The following is a 9630-nucleotide window of genomic DNA, read 5'->3' on the forward strand; positions in this document are numbered from 1 at the left end:
GACTCAAGCTGATGGCGGGAGGGGGGAGCGGCATTTTATGTTTGTTTGATGTTGTTGTTTCTTTTTTTTTTATAGTTTATTGGCTTTGTTTGACCTTTTAGAAACAACACGAGCAACATCCGGGTATCTCTGCTAGTTCTAAATTATTCTTACTTCGTTCATTAGTTGTTTTTTTTTTAACATCCAGTGTTACTCAATATTGAGATATCTCTAGTATGTACTTCTGGTATACTATCCTACTTACAATTGATTCGTCGTAAGTTGTTGTTTTTTTGTTTTTTTTTGGTAACTAGTTGTAAGTTTTCATGAAACAAATATTTCAACAAGATAATATGAACGAAAATTTTAGTACACTCTTGGTTATAATGTAAATGTTATTATTACATGTACTAATGTTCACAGAAACACAAATACACTTATACACACAGTGTCATGCGTTGTAGCCTTAGCAACGCCTAATTGAGAAACAGTTCTTGGATAGAGTGTCGAAACCAATTTCTCAAAGAATTATCATGCAAACATTTACATTTTGAGGATTTTGTTTAAAAAGAAAGGACAAAGGAAATAAAAAAGTTTCTGGCTAGTAAAAAAAACATTGAATTTCAGCGGTCTAGACATTCAATTTATGTAAAAAGGGAAATAATTGAGGCTCTCGACTAGTGTTGTTCTATCGCTATACAAACAGATGTCATCGGAGACTCTATTTAAAACATCTAAATAAAACAATACAATCCACAAGTCTGTTTTCATTCTTTGTTTACAATATAACGCCAATATTGTTTTGACGGCGATAAACAAGGTTAAGGCCGCGGTTTCTAAAGGAGTCATCGGGTTTTCAATTCGTGGTTATATATCTAATAAACGTTTTTCTGTTTTACATAGCACCTATCCGTTAGTTCGGTGTTTCCCAAACTGTGTTCCGTGAGGCCCGAATAGGTATTCTTCAAACTACTGGAATACTTAACTAATAGGCAACCCGTAAATGAACCTCTCTTAAAAAAATAAGCAAAGTGCTCCAGTAAATACTCAGAATGTGCAAAGTGTTCCAGTAAATACTCAGAATGTGCAAAGTGTTCCAGTAAATACTCAGAATGTGCAAGGTGTTCCGTTCAGGACAAAGCTTGTGAAACAACCGTTGGGGCACCACACAAGATCTATCAACCGTCTTTCTTCATTTCTCCCTGTCCCTTGCCTTGGATAGAATTTCACTCACTGATAGGCCTGTCCATTCTTTGATGTTATCTTCCCATCGCTTTCTCTGTCTGCCTCTTCTTCTTTTTCCGGGTAATGCTTTCTGAAAGAAGGTCTTAGCGAGCCCTGAGGACCTTGTCATATGAACATAGAGTTAAAGTTTGCTTTTTTTTACAGTGGTTAGCAAGTAATCGTGGGATCCACTCGCTCTATTAATCATGTTTTTAATGTCTTCAATTGTGATGCGGATACCTAGGATCTTTCTGCAGCATTTTAGTTCCATTGCAGGCTGTGTACCGGTCACCCATCACCCTCATCAAAATTTAAAAGGAATAATTTAACATCGTCTGCTTTAAGAACGGTATGCTCTCGTAGCAAAGAACGTAACTCCTACTTTGGAACTGCTCAGACGTTTCATAGTTATAAGAAAGAAGGTTACAAACACAGTTTATATAGAAACACTAACTCAAAATCGGCCCCTGAAGTGGTCCTCTCAGGCAGGTAAAAGGCAGGTTTCCGTCAGAAACTAAGAAGTATAAACTATTAACAACTACCCCCCTATCTCCGTCAGAAACTAAGAAGTATAAACTATTAACAACTACCCCCCTATCTCCGTCAGAAACTAAGAAGTATAAACTATTAACAACTACCCCCCTATCTCCGTCAGAAACTAAGAAGTATAAACTATTAACAACTACCCCCCTATCTCCGTCAGAAACTAAGAAGTATAAACTATCAACAACTACCCCCCTATCTCCGTCAGAAACTAAGAAGTATAAACTATCAACAACTACCCCCCTATCTCCGTCAGAAACTAAGAAGTATAAACTATTAACAACTACCACCCTATCTCCGTCAGAAACTAAGAAGTATAAACTATCAACAACTACCCCCCTATCTCCGTCAGAAACTAAGAAGTATAAACTATTAAAAACTACCCCCCTATCTCCGTCAGAAACTAAGAAGTATAAACTATTAACAACTACCCCCCTATCTCCGTCAGAAACTAAGAAGTATAAACTATCAACAACTACCACCCTATCTCCGTCAGAAACTAAGAAGTATAAACTATTAACAACTACCCCCCTATCTCCGTCAGAAACTAAGAAGTATAAACTATCAACAACTACCCCCCTATCTCCGTCAGAAACTAAGAAGTATAAACTATTAACAACTACCCCCCTATCTCCGTCAGAAACTAAGAAGTATAAACTATCAATAACTACCCCCCTATCTCCGTCAGAAACTAAGAAGTATAAACTATCAACAACTACCCCCCTATCTCCGTCAGAAACTAAGAAGTATAAACTATTAACAACTACCCCCCTATCTCCGTCAGAAACTAAGAAGTATAAACTATCAACAACTACCACCCTATCTCCGTCAGAAACTAAGAAGTATAAACTATTAACAACTACCCCCCTATCTCCGTCAGAAACTAAGAAGTATAAACTATTAACAACTACCCCCCTATCTCCGTCAGAAACTAAGAAGTATAAACTATTAACAACTACCACCCTATCTCCGTCAGAAACTAAGAAGTACAAACTATTAACAACTACCACCCTATCTCCGACTATACATAAAGAAGAGACGTGCTCGTGTCGAAAGTGTTGCCTATACTGTTGTATTGATAGTTTGACTAACGACTTGATACCACAGGACACGGAGATTCATAGGCGTAGCCACGATTTTTTTTCGGGGAGGGTTTTGGGGGGGGGGGGCCGACCCCCCTCACGGCGAAATTTTTTTATATGTATTTATATGTGTGTGTGTACATAATCTTTATTACATTCTGACCCTTTATTTTTTCGGAAGACGTTTACTGTGCCCTAGAATATGTTTTTCCTGGAGTTGTGGAAAAAGTGTAGATTCCCCGCCATTACTAGCAAGCTCCTGGCGCTCCCCCAGCGCGGGGCGTAGCCCCGCCGCCAAGCAATATTTCTGGTATTGAAAGCCAACAAAATGCTTATTCTGACGTATCTGCAGTGCATTTTCCTGCTATTAAAAAGTTTTATTTCAAAAACCTAATGTGCTTTTCTTACTGACTTAGACCCTCCCGCGCCGTTCGGCGCATTTGCAGTCAAGCTGTTTCCATAAAAATCTATCACTGGTAATGTCTGAAGCCTCTTCCCACCTGCTCTGAGGACCTCCATGAATGTGTGGCGTCAAATTGTACTAGGATGTCATCGCAACTCTTCTTATGCCTAATTCATTTTGTCGGAGAACATGTCCCGCAAACCTCATGCGACGCTCTTTCACAATCTTACTAAGGGGTCGACTTCGAGTTCGGCAAAGGATTTCCTTGATTGAGACCCGATCTCTATAACTGAATCCTAAAATCTGTCTTAGCCATCTTTGTTGAGCCACATTTAGTGTTTTTCAATTTCGGCAATTGACTATTCACTGCACTTTATTAATGGAGCCCCGCCACTGGTAGAAATGTGTAACCTCTCTTGAATACGCTCTTGGAATTAAGTGACTGTAGTTTGCTTTAGATTTTATATCGAAAAGGGAACTTTTATCGTGAAAATCATCTGTTGGGGCTTTTAAACTAAAAAATCTCTGGAATTGTTTTTTTTTAATTCAAAACCCCATTTAGCTACGATAATAGAATTTAGTAACTGTAGTTTGCTTTAGAATAATATTGAAGATAGAGGTTTTCCACCTGAAAATGTCTTAAACTCAGAACCATCTGGAGGGGTTTTAAACTTTAAAAAAGAAAGCCATCTGTAGGAGAGGGGTTTAAACTCAAAACCCCCAATCGGATTGGCTACGCTCAAATAAGTTTAGTATGTAATTTGCTTTTTTTATATTGAAGAGGTATTTTTTAGCATCAAACCCCTCTGAAGGGGGGTTTAAACTCAAAACTCCTTTTGGCAACACTCATCGCATTTTGAGTGCGTAATTTGCTTTTTTTTCTTACACTGAAGATATTATTTTTTAGCTTCAAACCCCGCTGGCGGGGGGATTAAACTGAAAACCCCTTTCGCTACGCTCATAGATTTTAGAGTGAGTAATTTGCTTTTTTATATATATTGAAGAGGAATTTTTTAGCATCAATCTTCTCTGGAGGGGAGTTTAAACTCAAAACCCCTTTGACTACGCTCATAACATTTTGAGTGCATAATTTGCTTTTTTTATATTGAAGAGGTATTTTTTTAGCTTCAAACCCTACTGAAGAGGGAAGGGGGGTAAACTCAAAACCCTTTGGCTACGATCATAGAATTTTGAATAATTTGGTTTTTATTATATTGAAGAAGGGGTTTATCGTAAATTTTGGAAGGGTTTTAAAATCAAAATCTTCCTTAACTGTGCTCTTGGAATTTGGGGATTGTCGTTTGCATTTTTTTTGTTTTGTTTTATACAATAGGGGGATTTAACTGTAAAAAACCCTTTGTAGGAGGTTTTAAACTCAAACCCCCCCCCTGGTAGGGGTTTTAAACTCGAACCCCCTAGTAGGGGGTTTTAAACTCAAAACCCCCTGGTAGGCATTAGTTGTGCTGGGGCAAGTGATGGTTTAGTATTAAAATCTCACCTAAAAAAAACAAAATCAAAGCTAAAAATCAGTCACTAAATTCCGATCCCCCCCCCCTCGGGGGGGTTTGAACCCCAAGAACCCCCCCTGGCTACGCCCATGCGGAGATTTATTACTGTTATTATTATTAGGTTGTTAATATGAATATATATTCAATGAACAAATATTTATGAAGATATATAGTTCTATGTGAACCTGGCCCAATTGATGTTATTGAATGATTATATAATTGATTTAATAGTTTTGTTAAGGACCTAGAGTAAAGTGCGAAGTTTCGATTTGACAAGAGGTTCGAACTGTTCACTTTTTATTGCTATAACTTTTTTATTTGAATGTTTACCAAATTACTACTATATTGCTACTGCGCATGCACCTTTTTTCTTCACTTCCGACACATACTATTTCCTTTTCCTTGTAAAGACTAAGTTCATGGTGAGGTCAAACTCAGGAGGTGTGGAATTATTCTTTTTTACTACCCGGTAGTGAAGGAAATGGGTAATGGGCTTAGGGCTATTTTTAAGTCTGATTGCTCATCAGCTTAAAGAGACTATTTGAAGTTGTGGAGGGTGGGAAATGGTGCAATGGATGGTGTTCTTGCGCTGGAGTAAAAAGAAAATGACTTTATAGTAAAAATTAAATATTAAAACATGTTTTTAGATATATTTTCTTTGATCTGCTCGAACCTTCCATCAACCCGATCGAGCTTACTAACTGGGGAAAAATCCGCTCGAGGAAAAGTACGCTCGGCGATACTTACCCTACACCTCTTTGACTTCGTATTTAATTTTAACTAAGCCTAGTGATACATTAAATCCAATCTATTTTTATAGAAAAAGGTCGAGGAGTTCAGAGATACCATAAGTTTTTTCATAGGTCAGACCGTTACGGTGCTATAAAAATCCAAACTTGAAAATTGCTGCCAACGGGCTTAATGCGCTCGAACTTCGCACTTTACTATATCTCTCATTCAAAGCCTCAACATGAAACTTTTCTCTTTCTCTTAGTACTGAATAGACATACTAGTAGTGCGTCCCAGATATAGTAAAGGAAACATTACTTATTAATTGTTATTTTTAATTATGTTCGACTTGTATCTATACTAAACATATTTTTTCTCTTTAAAAAAAAAGTAAACGCTTTGTTTAAAATATAAGTAGCTATTATGACAAATGTAGTAATACAAATTTTAAAAATCTAAAACAGTTTTCATATATGCGTTATAAATATAATAAAGAAACGCCTCCTTACTAAGTAGTCTCCTGTGATTTTTAATATTAATAGTGAATAGTTGTAAAAATGATGTATATAATGAAACAATGCTAGCATAGTTGATTTTAAAATTACAATTTTTCGCAATCAGAAAAGAAAACAAAGTAGCCGTCGCAGCAGAACTTTGAAAGATCTAAAATATTATGATATTGGATTTTCAACATCTTTTCTAGTTTATGAAATCTAAACGGAACGAACGGACGAATGGAAAGACCACACAAAACTAATAGCGGCTATTCCCCTTTTGGAGCCTCTTTACAAAATACTCTTTGGACACATTATCTTACATTAGCGCATTTCTCGGAACAAGTTTTAGACTATGCCTTACCTACGTGGCAGATACATTTTTAAATGGGGGGGGGGGGGAAAGTGCAATGAAACATTTGTAACACAATACAATGAAAACTATTAGATTACGTAACAATCACATGTATGAATGGACCCAAATAACCTTCGGTGTTTGTGAATAAAGTGGGAATAGAAGGGTTTATGTTAAACAAGGTTCACCTTATTTGAGACAAATACGACATGTAGATTTTCAATTGAATTTTGTAGTGACACTGCCATACCCGATATGAAAATAAAAGTATCTCTATGACTCCTTGTGAAATAGTTAGCAAGGGTGAATAGAAAAAGGCAAGTGTGTAAATTTAGAATGATTGCTAACGGCTTATAGAAACAATGTGTAGCACTGTGTCATTAGTAAAAATTAAACACATATGATTAAAAATGTTTCAAACATTTGAGTTAGCGACAAACTTAATGTTATAGTATTACCTCCCCCAGGGGTGGACTGGGTATCAAAATCCGCCCGGGCATTACCATATAAACCGGCCCACAAATGGCATGTCATATATTTTCGGTGAGGGGGGATTTTTACCCCACTCCGCAATTTATATATATAAATATGTGTGTGTGTGTATATATGTAATTAATCTTTATCACTTTCTGATCTTTCATTCTTTCAAACGTTTTTTCTACCCTAGAATACTCTCTTCCTATAATTAGTGGAAAGACAGTACACACAGCCTAATTCTCTACAAAATATATAAAGTTTGATAACGCATCGAAAACTGGATCTATGCATTCGTAGGATTACATAATGTATTCTATTTATACATGTATGTAGTCTGAAAACTATAAACAATACAATAACAGCCTAATGAGTTTGAAGCTTTTTGGTATTACTTATAGATTACAGACGTTTCTTCAAAAAGTACGACTTTTACGTCTTACGCATTTCATGTGTCAATCTACTAATCTAGTCATGCATCTTAATCTGTGACTTAAAATATGCTAAATCATTGGTTTTTCTGGCTGACTCAGGCAACCCATTCCATTAAAAGATAAGAGAAAGCAGAACGGTTAGAGAGACACTTGTTTAATGTGAAAAGCTCTTGCTTCCTCTTAGTACATTCACAAAAACGCTAATTGTATATGAATATACCATGACCCCATTATTTAAAATATAAATCTCCTTTCATTAAATATAAGATGTGACAGCGCTATATAAATTATTGTAATAATTTTCATCATTAATGACTTCATACTAAGCATAAGTTTGCCCTTAATTATAGATCTAATAGTATAAAAATTGATTTAGATTTATTTTTTAATTAAATATTTTTTTTGTAAGCCTTAAGTGTAGTATTTTTAGATCTAGATTCTATGTTATTAAAAAACAAAACAAAAAGAAACTTACTTTTTCTTTTCAAATCGCAGAAAGCAGAGCTTTATACCCATATTGAGCTATGAATAAGTTGGGTGGTTTGCAATTTCGCGGCTGTGTGTTAAAGTTAATTATTATTAAGTTTTATTAAAGAGCTAATTGTCGCGCCTTTTTTTTTTTTTTTGCTGCGTTATATCAATGTTTTCTAACTTAAGTTACTTAACCTCTCTCATCCCTGTTTTTGGTTAAATTTCATTGGAACCATTAAAAGACGGGGGAGGGAAGGAGCAAAAAAAAATATGGGAGTGCCATCAAAGGCCCATGCCGACCATCAAAATGATTAGGGCAAACACAACCTCCAAGGCATCAAAGCAGTCCATGCCGCTCGTGCATAGCAGAAAGTACGGTCTAACGTTTTGCAAATGAGAATACGTACAGTGTATAGTGTATTTTTCAAATTTTTGTGTGTGGATATTCTTGTTCAATTTCAAACAAAATTAATTGTAATAAGAATTAAAAAAAACCTGTTCGGGCCTTTGTGTCTTTTTTTTTTAAGTTGTCTGCATTGAATTTTTTTTTCTTTGGTCGCGACCAGACCGGCCCATTTGGTACCGGCCCACCGGGCATTTGCCCGTTCGCCCATATAGCCAGTCCGCCCCTGACCTCCCCCAAAAAATGTTCTTAATATTTACAAACTACTATCAGACTAGATATATATGCACTAGGAGGAGGTGAAGAGATGAGAGATTGGTCTATACAAGGATGTGGGGGTTCCCTTTAGCTAGGATTATTTACCAGGACTTACGGATGATTAAAGAATCCCTTGAATTTCGCGAAATAACTTAAATGACCCTGTGTGCATAGAATGGCAGAGAAAGCAATGAGAAGACAATCTACCATAAGATCAATGTGGAGGATAGAACCATCCCTAAACCACAAAAGCTATTATGTAAAATGAAAAGACTTAATAGTATGGTAATTTACATCGAACAAGACATATTACAATAATACAATGATCTTTTGAATACAAAGACCCTTTACAAGACCTATTAAAATAGCAAACGGAATACCTATATTAAGAACTGTTAACATATCTATTGAAAGGGCTACCACAATATCTATTACATGATTAAACTCCCATATAGTTAAAAAGGCCGGTTTATGTTTCAACATACAACGGTTCAAGGGGGAAAACCTTGACAATGTTCATTACAAAGAGTATTAAAAAGAGTATTTAAAAGAATGGCTCATTACACAAAATATGAATTTGATCTATCACAGCACGACATGTTAGTGTTAAAATATATAAATCCAAACCTGCCTGTCAGAAAGTTGTCACTGCCAGCCTGCTTGTCATCACAACGCTATCAATCATCACAAGACTTACGTGCCGTGTTCTCACTGCCATTAATGTCCAATACACTGCCCCAAGGATTCAAGAGTGAGTGATGGTCAAAAACTCACGGGCCATGTCTTTGTTGTTCCTAACGACCCCGCTAACGCTCACGTGTTAACCCGACCACAGGGCGGCTGGCAGCGGCCTGGCTCGCGTCACTTGATAGACTGTCATCAAGTACTCTCCCCTTGTCCTTATCAATCTATCCACTCTCGGCCCTCTTTCTTTGCATAAATATTTAAAATATTTGAAATAAACTTAGCATCAACAATTGAAGTTTAAATGTCTTTTTTTTTCGTGTAGCGTTTATATATATATATATATATATATATATATGTGTATGTATGTATGTATGTATGTATGTATGTATGTATGTATGTATGTATGTATGTATGTATGTATGTATGTATGTATGTATATGTGTGTGTGTGTGGGGGGGGGGGCTCCTTATGTCTTCTAATACTATAGATATATTTACAGAGAGACAGAGAGAGAGAAAGAGAGAGTGAGACAGACAGACAGACAGACAGACAGACAGACAGACATAGATAGATAGATAGATAGATA

The 9630-nt window shown here is 36.2% G+C and overlaps 1 protein-coding gene across 3 annotated transcripts in view; it reads right to left on the reverse strand.

Moving 5' to 3' along the window:
• Positions 1-9203, reverse strand: part of LOC106053806 (collagen alpha-1(XXI) chain-like) — an 80930-nt gene extending 71727 nt beyond the window's left edge. The window contains exon 1 of one of the 3 annotated variants that reach the window (XM_056034965.1): positions 8989-9203. The gene's annotated coding sequence lies outside the window, so the exon portion shown is untranslated. Of the gene's footprint in view, positions 1-8984 lie in introns of all 3 variants that reach the window. The other 2 variants (XM_056034957.1, XM_056034947.1) reach the window with 2 other exon arrangements.
• Positions 9204-9630: the final 427 nt, after the last annotated feature.

This window comes from Biomphalaria glabrata, chromosome 1 (assembly GCF_947242115.1).
Source record: "Biomphalaria glabrata chromosome 1, xgBioGlab47.1, whole genome shotgun sequence".
In the NCBI taxonomy this organism is placed as follows: domain Eukaryota; kingdom Metazoa; phylum Mollusca; class Gastropoda; family Planorbidae; genus Biomphalaria; species Biomphalaria glabrata.